At 44.4% G+C, this 16893-nt stretch overlaps 1 protein-coding gene across 2 annotated transcripts in view; it reads right to left on the reverse strand.

Moving 5' to 3' along the window:
* The window catches only part of ATN1 (atrophin 1), a 72518-nt gene extending 55625 nt beyond the window's left edge, over positions 1 to 16893 (reverse strand). Inside the window, exons 1-3 of one of the 2 annotated variants that reach the window (XM_075071249.1) lie at positions 16577 to 16893; positions 16012 to 16105; positions 15129 to 15233 (exon numbers count right to left, since the gene is read on the reverse strand). The gene's annotated coding sequence lies outside the window, so the exon portion shown is untranslated. Of the gene's footprint in view, positions 1 to 8725; positions 8894 to 15128; positions 15234 to 16011; positions 16106 to 16576 lie in introns of those variants that run through there. The other variant, XM_032773913.1, reaches the window with a different exon arrangement.

The following is a 16893-nucleotide window of genomic DNA, read 5'->3' on the forward strand; positions in this document are numbered from 1 at the left end:
GTGCTGACTGACTTGTCCACTCAGACTTGCTCTGTTAATGTATGTGTGTGTGTTCATCTGGTTCCAGGGCTGGAGAAACTCTGCCCTAGGGAACCTAGGTACTGCAGAATAGCTCCATTGGGAGGGGACTTACTTAAGGGAGAAGTAAAGCTCCGTATGAAAACACATGTGACACAAGCAGTACATTGATAGAATTACAGGACCAGCCCACCCCGACCCTCTCCCAAGAGAGTAACCTGAATAAATGAGTTATTCCCCAAAGTAACCGGCAGATCTGGTAACAACCATGGGTCAAAGCGAGTCCACATGCAGAGAAGCCACAATGCTACATCCTTCCCCTCCACATTAACATATCAGCATTCAGAATGGCCATTCCCTTTTGACCTTCAAAAAAACAAAAACAAAAAACAAACAAAACACCACTGAAGGCTACTTATGGATTCATAGATTCCAAGGCCAGAAAGGACCATGGTGATCATTTAGTCCGTCCCCGGTACAACACAGGCCTTCAAACCTTCCCCAAAATAACTCCTAGAACATACCTTTTAGAAGAACATCCAATCTTGATTTAAAAATTCCCAATGATCAAGAATCCACCATGACCCTTGGAAAATTGTTCCAATGGTTAATTATTCTCACTGTTAAAAATGGACATCTTATTTGCATTCTGAATTCCAGCCACTGGATCGTGTAATAACTTTCTTTGTTAGATGGATTAAGTATTTGTTCCTCGAATAGGGACTCAGACTGTAATCAAGTCACCCCATAACCATTTCTTTGCCAAGCTAAACAGTTTGAGTTCCTTGAATCTATCACTATAACACATGTTTTCTAATCTTTTGATCATTCTTGAAGCTCTTCTCTGAACTCTCTCCAATTTATCAACACCTTCTTGAATTGTGCCACCAGCATTCCAGCAGTGATCGCACCAGTGACAAATACAAAGGTAAAATAACTTCTCTGCATCTAGTCAAGATTCCCATTTATGCATCCAAGTATTGCATTGGTCCTTTTGGCCACAGCATCACACTGGGAGCTCATGTTCAGCTGATTATCAACCATGGTTCCCAAATCTTGTTCTCATAGAATCTCAGGGTTGGAAGGGACCTCAGAAGGTCATCTAGTCCAACCTGCTGCTCAAAGCAGGACCAATCCCCAGACAGATTTTTGCCCCAGATCCCTAAATGGCCCTCTCAAGTATTGATCTCACAACCCTAGATTTAGCAGGCCAATGCTCAAACCACTGAGCTATCCCTCCCCGCAAACTACTGAGCCATTGCTTCGCAGAACAGAGTCCCATACCATATAATCAGGGCTTTGGAGCTGTGCTCCGGCTCCGGCTCCAGCTCCAGGCAAAACCTGCAGCTCCACTGCTCTGGAGCTGCTCCTGCATATAAGTACGGCTTGCATTCTTTGTTCTCAGATGTATATATCTAGCCATATTAAAAGGCATATTGTTTGCTTGAGCCAACCTTACCAAGCTATCCAAATCGCTCTGTATCAGTGACCTGTACTCTTTAATATTTACCATTCCCCCATTTTGTGGTGTCATCTGCAAACTTTATCAGTGATGATTTTATGTTTTCTTCCAGTTCAATAGTATAGGACCAAGAACTGGACCTTGTGTGGTCCCACCAGAAATGCACCTCTTCAATGATGCTTCCGCATTTACAATTACATTTTGAGACCTATCAGTTAGCCAGCTTTTAATCCATTTAATGCGTGTCATGTTAATTTTATATAATTTGAGTTTTTTTAAATTAAAATGTCATATGGTACAACATCAATGCTTCACAGAAGTCTAAGTATATTACATCAACACTATTACATGTATCAAACTTGTAATCTCATCAAAAAAGATACCAAGTTAATTTGACAGATCTATTTTCCACAAATCCATGTTGATAGGTATTATAATTAATGCCATCCTTTAATTCTTTATTAACTGAGTCCTGTGTCAGCCACTCCATTATCTTGCCTTGGATTGATGTCAAACTGACAAGCCTATAATTACCTGGATCATCCTGGTTACCCTTTTTAAATATTGGCACAACATTAGCTGTCTTCCAGTCTTCTAACTTCTCGAGTATTCAAGTCTTACTAAAAATCAACATCTATGTTGCAGCAAGTCCCTCAGCCAACTCTTTTAAAACTCTTGGATGCAAGTTATCCAGATCTGCAAATTTAAATATGTCTAACTTTAATAGCATCTGTTTCACATCCTCCACAGACACAACTGGAATGGAAAGAGTCTTATCATATGACTATATCATCTTTTTCTCCCAAATACAGAGCAGATATGTATTGAACACTTCTGCTTTTTCTGCATATACTTAATTCTGTGGGTACTAAGGGGAGACCCCACTTGGGATACTGTACTCAGTTCTGGTCTCCTTCGTTCCAGAAAGATAGTGACAAACTAGAGGGAGCTCAGAGAAGAGGTACAGAGAAGCTCAGTTGGCTGGAGGGGTTAAGTACTGGGGATTGATTCAAACAGTAAAATCCACTAGCCTCACTGAAGCCATGACTGAGGGAGCACCTAAAAACTATCTGCAAGTGCCTGAGAGGCAAAAACCCCAATGGGAGAGGAATTTGTGGGGGGGAATAAGTGGAGAGAACTAGAAGGAAAGGGGTGAGATGAGCCAAGGAAAATCTACACAGAAACTGTCCTATAGCACTGGGGCATCTGAAGGCTGAGAGAGCCATCTCCATACCAGAATAGACTATAGCCCTATTGCTTGGAATATTGAGAAGCAGGAACCCTACAAAATGGAAAACGGAGAATGGTCATGCCCTGGTCCCTAGACTTTGGGTTGGGGGAAACCTGATGGAGTGTTCCTATACTAAGTTCTGTGATTCTAAGTTTTCATGGTCTCCCTAGTCACAGCACAGTCAATGTTTGAAGTTTGCCTCATCCTGCCTAAATGGGTACCTGAGCCCCCGGAGATGAGTACCAAAGCAAAGATCAACTTTGGGTTGTTGGGTATCCCCAAAATCTCTGCTGTCACTTCTGAGTTGGCAATCAGCCAGGACTCAATGACCAGAAACATGAAGCCTGTCAGCCCTTGTTAACTAGATACCTGTCATCACCCAACCTGCACCGAAAGCTGGAGAGGGACAGATGCCTTACACGACACCGTACATTAACTGGAATGATCTCACTAGTGATTTTATGAAGAAGGTGCAGGTACCTCTCACTTGTATGGCACATCCAAAGCTGTACCTGCCCGTTACTTGGTTGTCAACACTAGGAGATTAAACAGAAAAAAACAAAAAAACAAAAAACACTTTTCCCTCTGAGCCCCTGAGAGCTCAAATCCCACTCATTAAGGGCCACCAGAGGAAAAGCTGGAGACTCAATGTATGAATGTCCCTCATTCGGCAATCAAGGTTAGGCCATAGTAGCCTCTCAGGAAGGGCCTGTAAAGGTGATGGTTCCAGTTACAGCTATGCCACAGATGTTTGTCAACAGATATCTTCTCTGGAGAACACAGTCATTATCATCCACCATCAGAAAGCATCATCACTACGTAACAGAGCAATCCTGGCCTAAATCTTGATTGCCCATCAGGAAATATCCCCTAGTAATGAGTTAATCTGGTCAGGTCACAGTTGTCCATCATGCAGTTACCCACTGCGTAATGGGTGTCACTCAGCATTAGGTCACAGCTGCCCACAAGGCAAAAGGAAGCTCTGTGGAAGATAGTGTGCAAAGGGCACAAATTATTGGGCAATGTTTTTTCGAGTAACCATGTCCTAACCCTAAATGAAACCATCAGCCATAAAGAGACCACATGGGAGACAATCATGTTCTAAACCTGGGAATAACTGTCACCTTTAGACAGGTTGCCTAATGAAAAACTATGATTTAGTCTCTGGATACCATAATCCCTCAAGGCACTTGGGACAGCAGTAGCCTATGCAAGTGGAACAGCAGCCTACAGAAGCACTTCTAGACTGGAAATTGTGATATAATCTTGAATAACCATCATCCACATGAAGCGCTGTTCGACAAACTGTGGGCAAAACCACTGCACATAACAAAAGTGCCAAGGCACAAACATGGCCTGCCCCTTAACTAGTGAAAACACGAACACATGAACCCAGTGTCATAAGAATAACTAGGATGTTTCTCTAGTGAGTACATGGGGAATCAGTCTATTGAAAGCTTACATAAAGACACAACTGTGGTCTATCTCAGGATAAAACTATTACTGAAGGAGGGACTGTCTGATGGAAAATCCTGGATAAATTTGCAGATGATACAAAGATTGGTGAAGTAATAAATAATGGTAAGGACAGATAGATCAGATACAGAGCAATCTGGATTACTTGGTAAAATGGATTCGTGAATTTTAATACAGCCAAATGGAAGGTCATACATCAAGGAACAAAGAATGTAGGTTACATTCACGGGAAGGGAGACTGTATCGTGGGAAGCATTGACTCTGAAAAGGTCTTGTGGGTCATGGTGGATAACAAACTGAACATGAGCTCCCAGTGCAATGCTATGGCTAAGACAGCTAGTGAAATCCATGGATGTATGAACAGAAGAATACTGAGTACCAGTAGGGAGATGCTATTATTTCTGTGTACAGCACTGGTGAGATCACTAGTGGAATACTGTGTTCAGTTCTCATGCCCACACTTCAAAAGGGATGTTGAGACACTGGAAAGGATTCAGAAAATAATTATAAGAAAGATTTTAGGTCTGGAAAACCTGCCTTATAAAGAGAGACTTAAGAAGCTCAATCAAAAAGGTTAAAAAGCGACTTGATCACAGTCTGTAAGTACCTACATGGCAAGAAGATTTTTGAAAGCAAAAGGCCCTTTTATGTAGCAGACCAAATCCAACTGCTGGAAGCTGAAGCTTCAAATAGGAAATAAGATGCACATTTTTAACAGTCAGGGTAATTAATCACTGAAACAATTTACTAAGGAGTGTGGTGGATTCTTCATCACTTGAAATCTTTAAATGAAGACAGAATATCTATCTAAAAGATAACTTCTGGTGGAACTAGAGTGTATGGTCTTCATGAAGGAATCACTGGGTGAGTTCTATGCTCTTTGCTCGGCAACTATGGGGTCATTTTATATGGTCATAATGGTCCACTCAAGCTTTAAAATCCATCTAACAAAAAAATCAGGAGGTATCCTTGAAGAAATCTCAGTTCTCAAAGGCAGCTTGTAAGGCAAAGAATCATTGTAGCCTGAAATCTCCCAGCTAGACTGATCCCTGACAAATGACATCACAGGGCAATGAATGTGGGGGAAGTGTGGCAACACTTGCCTGCCCTCCCTCAGCAAAACCCAACTGGGATATTACTGGCTAAAACTGCCCAAAAACAACAAAGTAGTTACCCTTGTGTTTACCGGGAGAAAATATGGCCCCATTCCAATCCATCAAAAAAAACAAAAACAAAAAAACGTGCTCTCATCAGAGACAGTAACAAACAGTTGCACACACAAGACCTTACAATAACAAATTACTGTAGACAGAAGAAACCCCTTTCAGATGACATGTCTTCACCGTGGAGTTAACCTAGGCTCTTATTCAGGTGTTACCTCTAAGCCCACTCCTACCCACAAACAAACCCCTCCTCACCCAAGGTTAGTGGTGCTTTTAACCTGAGCTATTTGGCCCAGCTAGGGGTACAGCTAATACCCAAGTGAGACTTTCACTTGAGCTGGTAATCCATCCACTTTGCCATGACTCAGGATGGAGGCTAAATCACTTGAGAGCCTACAGTCCTCCAGTGCCTTCCCATAATTCCTCCTGTACGCAGAAGAGAAGATGAGTTCTCTTCTCACTGGGAAAGAATCATAGAGCAGTTCAACTTACTGCAGCACAAAAAAATCCTAGGATGTGCCCCCAGAAGTCCTAGTAACACATATGGGTGAATGCAGTTCCAATGAGCACCCAGTAACAAAGATACAGTTTGGCAACGTATCTGCTCACACCCAGGCTAGGCCGACCGGGGGGAGATCACTTGGGTTAACTCTGCAGTGAAGACAACCAGAAAGTGGCCTAGGAGGTGTTTAAGAACACTTTCTCATAGGCACTTTCTATTTTAATCATAATCAGAGTATTTGACTTTCCCCTCAGGATATTAGCCTTTAAGAATTTTATAAAGGGTTGATATTTTGTACTTATTTTTTGGATGTTGAAAAGGTAAAAACTAAGTTACTGTTTCACTGGTAAAATTCCACCTTAAGAAAACGCAGCAAAGATGAAGTGATAAACACATGAAAAATATTTTGCATTTCTAGGGTACCTTGTAGCTGAGTATCTGATGATACTAAACTGAAAGGGGTGCAAAACCCACAGAGGACAACAGAGTAGTTCATATGACCAAGAGAGATTAGAGATATGGGCAGGAAATAAGAAAATCTGGACAAATCCAGCTAACATATTGAGGGAAAATAATCTGAAACCAAGATTCTCAATGGAAAGGAGATGCCTGGAGAGCAGAAGCAACAAAAAGACACCAGAGAAAAAGAGGAATCACACAGAAATTTGCAATGGGACAGAGCTGGAAAAGTGACCAGTGCAATACTGGGGACTGCATATTATACCGTTATAGTTATGCTCGTATAACTCCACATGTGGACATTCATATTCCAGAATAAAAGTGTCTATATGGGGAGTTATTCCAGTATAACTATGCCACTAAATTTCCAATGTAATTCTGTGTAGACAAGCCTTAAGTTAAGGATATAAGAATCATCTATCAGTATCTGAGGGAAGGGGGATTACTACAGTAGAAGAGGATCAGCACGTTTTATCATTAGGATACATGATATTTAATTTGCAAATATGTGAGTGAGTTTTATTGCTTTGGGTGACAGCCTTAGCATTGAATGTTCCTTCAAAGACCTATTGAAAAGCTCAGTCAAGAATTCCAACAATTTCCCAGAGATCACAAATGGAAAAGGGGTTCTTCTACTGAGAAAGACCAGATCATCCAGTCAGGGAACAGAGCAAGCAAGTCACTAACAACCAGCAGTTGACATTTATTCACACAAATGAGTCATTATACAATCACAAGAAACATGAAAATAATTACTTGAGCAAGGAATATTCACAAGAAGAAAGTGAAATTCCTCAAATAAATTAATCTCAGTTAATAATTTGACCATCTCCATCCACAACCCAACTGCGATAATGGGTAAGAATTTTGCAGCATGGCGTCACCCACTTCCTTAAATACAGATATGTCTTCCAGGGATAATGAAGTAGTATCTGGATAAGGGTAAAAGGTTGCATAACCAGAGCAGGACAGAAGAGCCTTTATTAGTCATAAAGCAATGAACAACCTCATAGTAATAGTATGGGCAACTCAACCGTCGGCAGCACAAAGACCAAACCACTCACAACACAAAGAGAAACAAGATAAATAACATTAAGAAACTGGCCAACACAATAGCAACTCAATGGCCATCATAAAAGACAATCCACACGTGACTCAATAGTATGCAGTGATAATGCATAGTTATGCAATGGTGACCAAATGTTCAGAACTACAGAAACCCACTGGGCAACAACGACCAACACAACCACAAACTAATGGCACACAGAACAAAACAAACATGGTGGCCTGCCTGCAGTTAAAACAGTAAGGACACCATGGGAAACATAGTGACCAATTCCAGGACCAACAGCAACTAAATAGCCAGCACAACAAGCAAGAAGACCATGGCCAAGCGGAATGGACCACAAAGGCCAGACTGATGACAACCCACTTGCGGGCCAGTTGTCTGCACTCTGGTGCCCTGGCAGCAACCTAGTGGTTTTTCTTGGAAGAATTTCAGAGTAGTGGGCTGGTGGTGGGTCCCCACCATGGTGGAGTGGGAAGATGGGGATTGAGTAAACCTTCTTCCTGAGCCTATTCCCCTGAACAGATCATGTGGGAATCACCAGGACTCCGAAGAGAACCAAAAATTATTTCTGCCTCTCTCCAAACTGCACCTGGAACGGAACCAACAGCTCAGAGCCAATTCTGGGAAAGGAATTTGCCAAGATGAGCCGGGGACGATCTGAGGGGGGCAGGAGAAGGTGGAGACACCCCACTAATACAACACGCTTGCCTGGGGCTTTTCCAGCGTTGCTCTGGCACGGGGTCGGGTTGCACGTTCAGAACCCTCCCCACCCCGCTGCAGCGCGTACCCAGCCCCACGTACCCAGCCGCCCCGCATCCCGGCTCCCCCAAGCGCCGCTCGGACCCCACAGCCCAACTTTCCCCTGGCGGCGGCGAGGACGGGGCTGGCTCCAGCAAGGGACCCGGAGGGTGACGTCACGTCGTGAGAGCTCTGGCCCCCCGCGGCGTGGGAGGAGACTCGACAGACCCCCAGACCTGATGCAGCCCCCCCTCCCCCGTCCATCGCCCCCTACTGGGGGGGGGGGCGCTCAGGGAGCGCAACCCCACCGGGCAAGACAGCGGGGATCCTCCCAGCAGGGACCGCCGCGCTCTGCCACAGCCCCCCGGGGCTGCAGGACCCTGCCTCCCGCCCCCTGCATCCCGGCCGGAGCAGGCAACGCCGCACGGGCACGGCCTGGGCTGGCACCGGCGGGGTTAAGCAGCAGTCCTGCCTCTCCCTCCCACCCCCGCAGCTTTGCCTCTCGCCCCCCTCCCCCGCCAGGGGCCGACACGCGTGGGGTGGGGGGGGCGAGAGAGAGACAATGACAGGCGGGGGCAGGCGCAGCCCGAGCAGGCGCGGGACTCACCGCAAGCTCCCGGGAGGAGGTCGACTGGGGACGGGGGGTGGGGGGAAGGGCACTAAATACGCCCCTTTCCTCCGTCCGCCTCCTGGCTCCGTGGCCCCGGGCTGCTGAGGCGGCGGCCGCTGGAGCAGCGATGGCCGCGGGGCCTTGGAGCAGCGCAGCACCCCGCGTTCAAACACCGCCCAGCCGCTCGCCCATCGCTCCGGCGGCGGCCGCCCTTAGCCGCCTCCCATTTCCGAAGCGCCCCCCACCCCCCGCCGGCTGCCGCCCCCGCCGTCACCTCCCGCTAGACAAAATGTTTCTCTTCCGAGCCCGGCGCGAGCGGGCGGGGGGAGCGCGTGAGAGCAGCGCCGGGGAGGGCAAAGCCAGAGGAGTGGGTGGGGGGAGGAGAAAGAGGGGCGAGGGATACGGCTGGAAAGAGGGAGCTCGGGGGAAGCTGGAGCGGGGGCGAGCCTCAGCGGGGCGCTTGCTCTGGGGGCGGCAGAAGGCCCTGGCCACGCGGGCTTGTCCCGCAGGTTAGTTGTGGGCTGCGAGCGCCCCGAGTCCCTCTCCAAACTCCCCCCAAAACAGACCCCCAGGAGGGGCAGAGGGGAGCGACACAACAGTGGCCCCTGCAGGCAGTCAGTGTACCCGAGGGAGAGGGAGACTCAATCAGAGGCTCAACAGAAAGTTGGGGGGGGGAGGAAAAGATAATATCAGGAATCAGCTGAACATCTTTGTCTCTCTGAGCCACAGACCCCCCTCCCCTGAGAGCCTGCATCTGAAATCAGGTGACATGGATAGTGTCTCACTCCTTTCCTGGCTCCCTCCTCTCCCCAAATCTGTCTCGCTCCACTCCCCTTTCTTTCCCCAGTTTCCTGCGATTTCCCCTCCCTTCCCACTCCCCAATACAAAGGAATGGGAGAAGCCTGGAGTTTTTTTGGCAAGACAGACCCAGGAGCAACCGAATCTGAGAAAAGTGAGGGAAGAAATGGATTGGATCTCTCAGGAACTGGAGTGCTGAGCAATCCCGTGTTCCTGAAGCAGGAGAGAGAGTGAGGCCTCCATGTAGCTCCAGGACAAGGGGTGGGGCTTGAGAGCAAAGACCCCCATGTATCTCTCAGAGGGGGCTGGCCTAGAAGGGAGTAAAGCAAGCCAGAGAGGTATAGATGGGACTGCAGTTCCTAAGGGTTTTACTCAAAACTTACTAATAATGTATCTCCCATTGCTTAAGCACCAAAGAAATCCTAAGAATTCAGCTGTGACCAAAATGCAGCCACTTCTGGGGCAGTAGGTTGCAGCTATTTAACACTAAAAAGTAAGGAGAATCTTATATATGATGGACACTGCACAGTGAATGTAAAGAGGCAGAAACAACCTCCTACGTTGAGATTTGGCCGGGACCATGAGGATAACAAGCCAATGATTGAGAAAAGTGATGGAATCCTTAGGATCCCAAGAGCTGAGGTTAGGGCTTCAGGTTTTTTTAAACAACACTACTCTCTGCATTCCAGCATACATCCTAGCACAAGGCCATGGCCCAGGAGTCATTACTGAGGGCAGAATGCCCCATGCCAAATCACCCACATCGCTTCTTGTAGCATATCACCCCCTGTAAACTGGAGAGCCATTTCTGTCCTTACTGAGGCAAAGGAAAGCACCCCTTACTGATTCATGGACACCACTTTGCAGCATAGCATCATCTAGCAGCATACTAGTGTATTGGTAGGGCCCTACCAAATTCACAGTCCATTTTGGTTAATTTCATGCTCATAGGGTTTAAAAAATCATAAATTTCATGATTTCAACTATTTAAATCTGAAATTTCAGTGTTGTAGGTGTCCTGACCCAAAAAGGAGTTGAGGGGGCGGGGGTTGCAGTACTCCTACCCTTCTTCACTGCTGCTGGCAGCAGTGCTACCTTCAAATAGGGTGACCAGATAGCAAGTGTGAAAAATTGGGACGGGGTGGGGGGTAATAGGAGCCTATATAAGAAAAAGCCCCAAATATCAGGACTGTCCCTATAAAATTGGGACATCTGGTCACCCTACTTTTAGAGCTGGGCAGCTGGAGAGCAGTGGGCTGCTGGCCGGGAGCCCAGCTCTGATGGCGGAGCCACCTTCAGCAGCAGCACAGAAGCAAGGGTGGCATGGTATGGTATTGCCACCCTTACTTCTGTGCTGCTGCTGGTGGTGGGATACTGCCTTCAGAGCTGGGTGCCCAGCAAACAGCTGCCACTCTCTGGCCTCCCAGTTCTGAAGTCAGTGCAGAGGTAAGGGTGGCAATACTGCAAGCCCCCTAAAATAACCTGGTGACCCCCCTGCAACTCTCTTTTGGGTCAGGATTCCCAATTTGAGAAACACTGGTCTCCCCCTGTGAAATCTGATCTTTTGTGTGCTTTTACAGATTTCACAGGAGAAGACCAGATTTCACAGTCCATGACATGTTTTTCATGGCTGTGAATTTGGTAGGGCCCTATGTATTGGGATCAGTACTGACTGGGGGGGAAGGGGAGAGGCAGGATTTGTCCCCTATTGAGCGTCTCATACCACTCCCTGAAGCATCCATAGTGTGCCTTGGGTAGGGATTCTTCTTAGTCCTGTGTCTGTGCGAGCTGGCCAAGGCTCCATGCCTGGCCTTTGCTTTCGCCGGTCTGGATCTAATCAGCATGCAGAGTCCGCCTGAAGGATTACACAAGCTGCACACACTTCAATTGCTCACACAACTCCCTCCCCCCCACAACCCATCTTTCCCTCCTGTAGCCTGCCCCATCCCCCTTTCCCAGTTACCAAGCAACGGCACAAAGGGAGAGTCTAGCGTGGAGGCCAAGAGAGGGCCCTGAGCCCTGCAAGAATGGATGAGAGTGTAACCCAATCGCAGTCTTTCCACCTGAGAATGAGGGGAAGCAAGAGAGATGAAGAGCAAGAGAGACAGATAGACACACACAGAATGCAATGAAAATGCCGAACAGACAACAGGGCCAAATAGCTGAATGCCCTAGAAAATGTGAGATACTAACCCAAAATTATAAACCCACAAAGTGAACAGGCGTGAAAACACATTTGTGACATCCATAATAAACCCATTATAAGCCTTATTTAAGCCTCTTTATAATCTATCATTTTGGCTTGGTGCATTCCATAGGCCTCAAACAATGCCAAATTTATTCTGATTGCAAAGAAAAATAAATTCTGTAAAGTCTGAACAAAAGATTTTTAAATTACAAGTAATTAAAAAATTACCCTAAATTTTAAAAAATTGGAATTTTATCTAATGTTTCGTTTCCCTCTAGCTCAAAAATGGCAGCTTACTGCCCCTTCAAACTATCCACAGAGTTCAGTGCATTGAAAATACAGGCACCAGCTACATTTAGAGATCAAAAGTTGTGATTAATTAAGTAGCTAATTAATTTTGGTTTGACATGTAGAGGTTTAATTCTGCTCACACTGGTGCCACTTGGTGATTTCAGTCCTTATCTACGCTGGAAGCAGGACAAGGTATTGTGTGTGTGTGCATGTATGTGTAAGAGAAAGTGTGCAAATGATCAAGAAAACATAATGCCCTTAATTGTTTGGTTTAAGTTTTGAAGTTAAGGGTGCTCCTATATTCAGCACGTAACAGCTGCTTTAGCACACATGTAGGAGCCTTTATTTCTGGAACTGCTTCATAAGAATTCCAGTCCTGTTACTAATATTTTATTACATTTAAAAAAATATGTTAAAAGAACATGAAGGTTGCAAAACCAAGAGCTCAACAGTTAAGAAATGCTAGAATTAAGTTTGCCTGTAACCTTAATTCAGCACCCTTGTGTGTATACATTATGATACGATCTTTAATTAATGATCACAAACTATTTTTTCCACAGAATCCATGGTGCACACTGAATGGGTAACTAGTCAATATTTCTTTTTATCTGCATCAATCAAAGTGTGGCCCCAGGCCTCATTTACTGCCCAGCACCCAAACCCTGCCCTGAATACAGAATTATTAATTTTGTCATGGGCATTTCTATGGTGCTGATCACCATAATACCTGAGTCCTTCACAAACAATAACGAACTCCTCCTCACAACACCTCTGTAAGGTAGGGAGCTATTCTCCCATTTTACACATGAAGAACTCATGATCAGAGAGAATAAGGCCAAACGTATACCGATGTATTTTCATGCCTGAACTCTAATTTTGGGTGACCAACTTGAAACAACATAGGTCCTGATTTTTCAGCGTACTTAGCATTGTATACCACTTCCTATGTACAGAGCACAGCTCCCATTGATCTCAGTTGCATTTACTTCCAACTTCTGCCACAAATGAGGCAGGGAGCCTATAGACAACTGCCTCATTCACTATAAACCCCTGATTAATTCCCTAAACACCATCCATTCCATGCACTGAATGAGATAGGAGTCCTGTGAAAAACAGCATATGATTTTGTAATTAAAGACTGTATTATAGCGTATACACACAAAGGGATTTAATGCAACCTTAATTCTGGCATATCCTAACTTCTGAGTGCTTGACTTTGAATCCTACCTCTCTGTTAACATAGTATTTTAAAAAAGTAATGTATTATTAATATATAATATTATTTATATTCTGGTAGCACCTAGAGGTTGCAATCATGGATCAAAGTCCCATTTCACAAACAAATAAAACAACGGTTATGCCCCAGAAAGCTCACAATCTGTGTTTATGACAAGACACAATAGCTGGTTAAGCACACAAATTGGGGTGGGATTCACTGGTGACAAGATAACTATAAAGATGCATTTGCATAAGTGATTAGCCCTGGCTTTGCAATTTTGTGTGGCTTATCATGGAGAAGTGGCAGTTTCTCCAAGTAAGGCTGATTTTTTGGCCAGAGGAGAGGAGACTGCTATGTGGAAGCATGGCAAGGAGCTGAAGGGTTGTGGAGCTAGAGAGGGACTTTCCAGGGGTCTAGTTTTGGGAGGAGGAACCCATTGGCAGTGTGACTGGAGGGGACATGATGGGGAACAAAGAGGGAACTCTCAGCTCACAAACTAAGGAGGTTCGCTGGCTAAGGATGCTGGCTAAGGCTGCAGCCAGCCTCCTTGAACTGGTGTTAGAAAGTCCTACTATGGATGCAAATGTACACAAGTGGCTTGTGAGGGTGTCAAACAACCAACTGAAGCACAAATGGCTGAGTGCTCTAGTGCAGACAAGGCCTCAGTTGGACTTTCTGTAAACTGGGAGTAATGACACTAACTCGTTGTGAAGAGCTTTGAAATCTACTGGTATGTGAAAAGCATTATTAGCTACATTTTTTTCGAGGTGGGTAAATAACCCACAGAGATGCTGAATGACGCCTCCAGAGGTGGTATTGAGGAGTAGGCCCTGGTTATAGAACCAAAAGCTTTGTGTTCTAGTCATGGGTATGATATTTAACATGCTATCATTTTCTAGCACTTTTCTGCACATGATTTTCTAGCATTCCAAAGGAAGGTATCCTGTGTTGTACACATAGATTGAGTGTGTGCCTTTTTTGCCAGGTATGGATTGAATAAAGCAGGGATCACTCTTCACTGATGCATGTGGAAATACTTTCCAGGGGTAGCAGCTTAGTCAATATGTTCCAAATTTGAGAATATTTAGTTTATCTCCTTTTTCCTAGAAAACCTAGAAAAAATAAACATAAAAATAACCTATGCTAAGAGGGTGCTACACTTGCCCAGAGAAGCACTGAAAAATCAGGAAATGTGAGAGTTCCTGGGCACCCCCTCATATATGTCCATTTACATTGCTGTCTTTAATTATATGATCATATGATCAGATCATAGACAACTTCTGAAATAATAATGTTGGCTCTTGGGCTGAGTGGAAGGCTGAAATCAAGGCCTTGTGGGGTGGCGGCATTTGGATGGGAAATCAAGGAGATGGTAATCCTTGGTGAATCTGTTTATTTACAGAAACATACACAAAGTCCTGTTTGCCTGAGGAGCAGTAGCAATATAGAGCACACAGGGAGTTTCCTTGCTGGAAAATCCCCCAGTGAGCCCCACCGCCAGCCAGCTCAGTGCCCAACAGGAAAGGCTGCCTCTCTGTCTCCTCAGGTTCACACAAACCCACTTCTTCTGCTTTACTCAAACTCTGTCTACAACCAATCCTTAGCCACTATATTAGTAATATCTAGGGTAACCCTGTAGCTCCACACAACCATAGAGCCTACATGCTTTGACCAGGGGGCTTGGGCCATTTGGCTCATAAATTTAAAACCCCTTTAACGCGTTATCTCCTCTATCCACCCTTTCAATACCTTGACAACTCTTAATGGTGGCCCATTACAATATCATATAGTTTATTTTTTATAGTCTTTGGCCTTCAGCACCAAACCACAAACTCCTATACCTGATGGTATCCAGTATCGCATAGAAGTTGCCCAGCCCATAACAGTTGGGGCCTTGTCAGTACTTCTCCTGTGTATATCCCAAGGGCTGCAGGGGGGTTAAGAGAAGAGCTCCTCCTCTTCTTTGGTCACGTTGTTCTACAGGAGATCAGTTCCACTGCTGCCCAACCCTTAAGGTGTGAGAAAAAAATAAAAAAAAATAAAATAAAAATAGTAAAAAGTATGATATTACAAGGAGGCAGTAGCTATGCCCTATGATAAGGTTGATTTTGAGACAACTCCCTCCATCCACACTCCCCCACAAACAGATACACACACTTATGAGTGATAAAAACAACATTTTTCATGCTTCCAGTTTTCAGATTAAATTTTGTTCCGAAAATGTCAGCTAAACAGAGTAAATATATTTTGATACTAAGCAATTTACAAATGCTTCCTTTTTTAAAAATGTTATGAAGAGTCTGCCATCTCTTTGTATGCCTCAGTCTGGAACTGAAATAACAGTACACCACAATATTCTGAGAAACATTTGATATTGGCTTGTGCAACAGGCAATTTTCAAGGGCAGAAATAATAAATTATTTATGCTATTACTATTAAATGAAACTAGAAATGAATCTGTATCATTCAGCTGATAGCAAAAAGAAAAAAAAACAGATGAAGAATATAGCCTAGGATACCCCTCCCAATGAGGAATTATTTCAGCAATGACTAAAGCAAAAATATTGAGGCAATGTATTCTTGTACATATTGTGCGCTCACTGACAAATCCTTTCATTTACAAAATCAGAGATGCTGAGGTGATATATTGCTTGTGTGTAGTGTGTTCCCATTGACAAGTGTTTTTCAGAACCTTCATTGGCATACTGGGGTGATGTATCGCTTGTTGACCATGAATCTTCGCTAACAAATTCTTTCCACAACAATTTCAGTGCCTGCTGTTATTACCTTGACCAACATGGCTCAGTCCACTAACTTAGTAATTTGGTGATATATCCCATCGCATGAATTTAGTTTTTTCACCAAACATATCTTCATTTACCTACACAAAATAAAAAAATGAAATCGAATGACAGGAGAAGAAAGCAAAATAAAACCTAGGAAATTCCAAAACTAAGAAACTGTGTAAAAAAACAGCTAAGGTTGCTAAGCAACATCACATCATTTACAAAGCCTAGGCACTTAAAAGCAAGGAAATGAACAGTGGAGTGCCCCCATAATAAATATAACATATTACTCATATCTGATGCAAAGAAATGCATATTTAATCATAAAACAACATTAACTATGATTCTAAATAATTACTATTTTCATCAGTTATCTAAAAGTATAAACACTATACAAAACTCTCCTGAAAAAGACACAAATTATATGCGTATACATTACTGATATACTGATCTGCCTCACCAACTTTTCACGCAAACATAATTTGACTATATATCAAAATGCTATGTTTGCCATATTAAAATTAAACTACACATAAAACATCATTATCAAGACACAGCAAACACACCTGTGCCAATATATTCCACTCTAGCAGTCTTCTGATATTCCAGTCCTTCCCAACTCATTTGCAGATGCACCTCAGTCCAGACCTGCAGCCCCTTCAGTTCCAGCCCCTCACACACACACTCCAACTCAGTTGATACCCCTCATTTCTGTCCAGAAAGACCTGCCCTTTACGCACACTTCAGTAACCTTGCTCACCCTGACAAACTCACTGACAGATAGACTAAATAAGGCAATTTAGCAATTCTGCCATTCTCCTGTTTGAGCTCTGTCCTTGGACACTACTGCCCTCTCATGGGAGATCCGCAGTCAAACATCCTC

The sequence above is a fragment of the Chelonoidis abingdonii genome, chromosome 1 (assembly GCF_003597395.2).
Source record: "Chelonoidis abingdonii isolate Lonesome George chromosome 1, CheloAbing_2.0, whole genome shotgun sequence".
NCBI lineage: Eukaryota > Metazoa > Chordata > Testudines > Testudinidae > Chelonoidis > Chelonoidis abingdonii.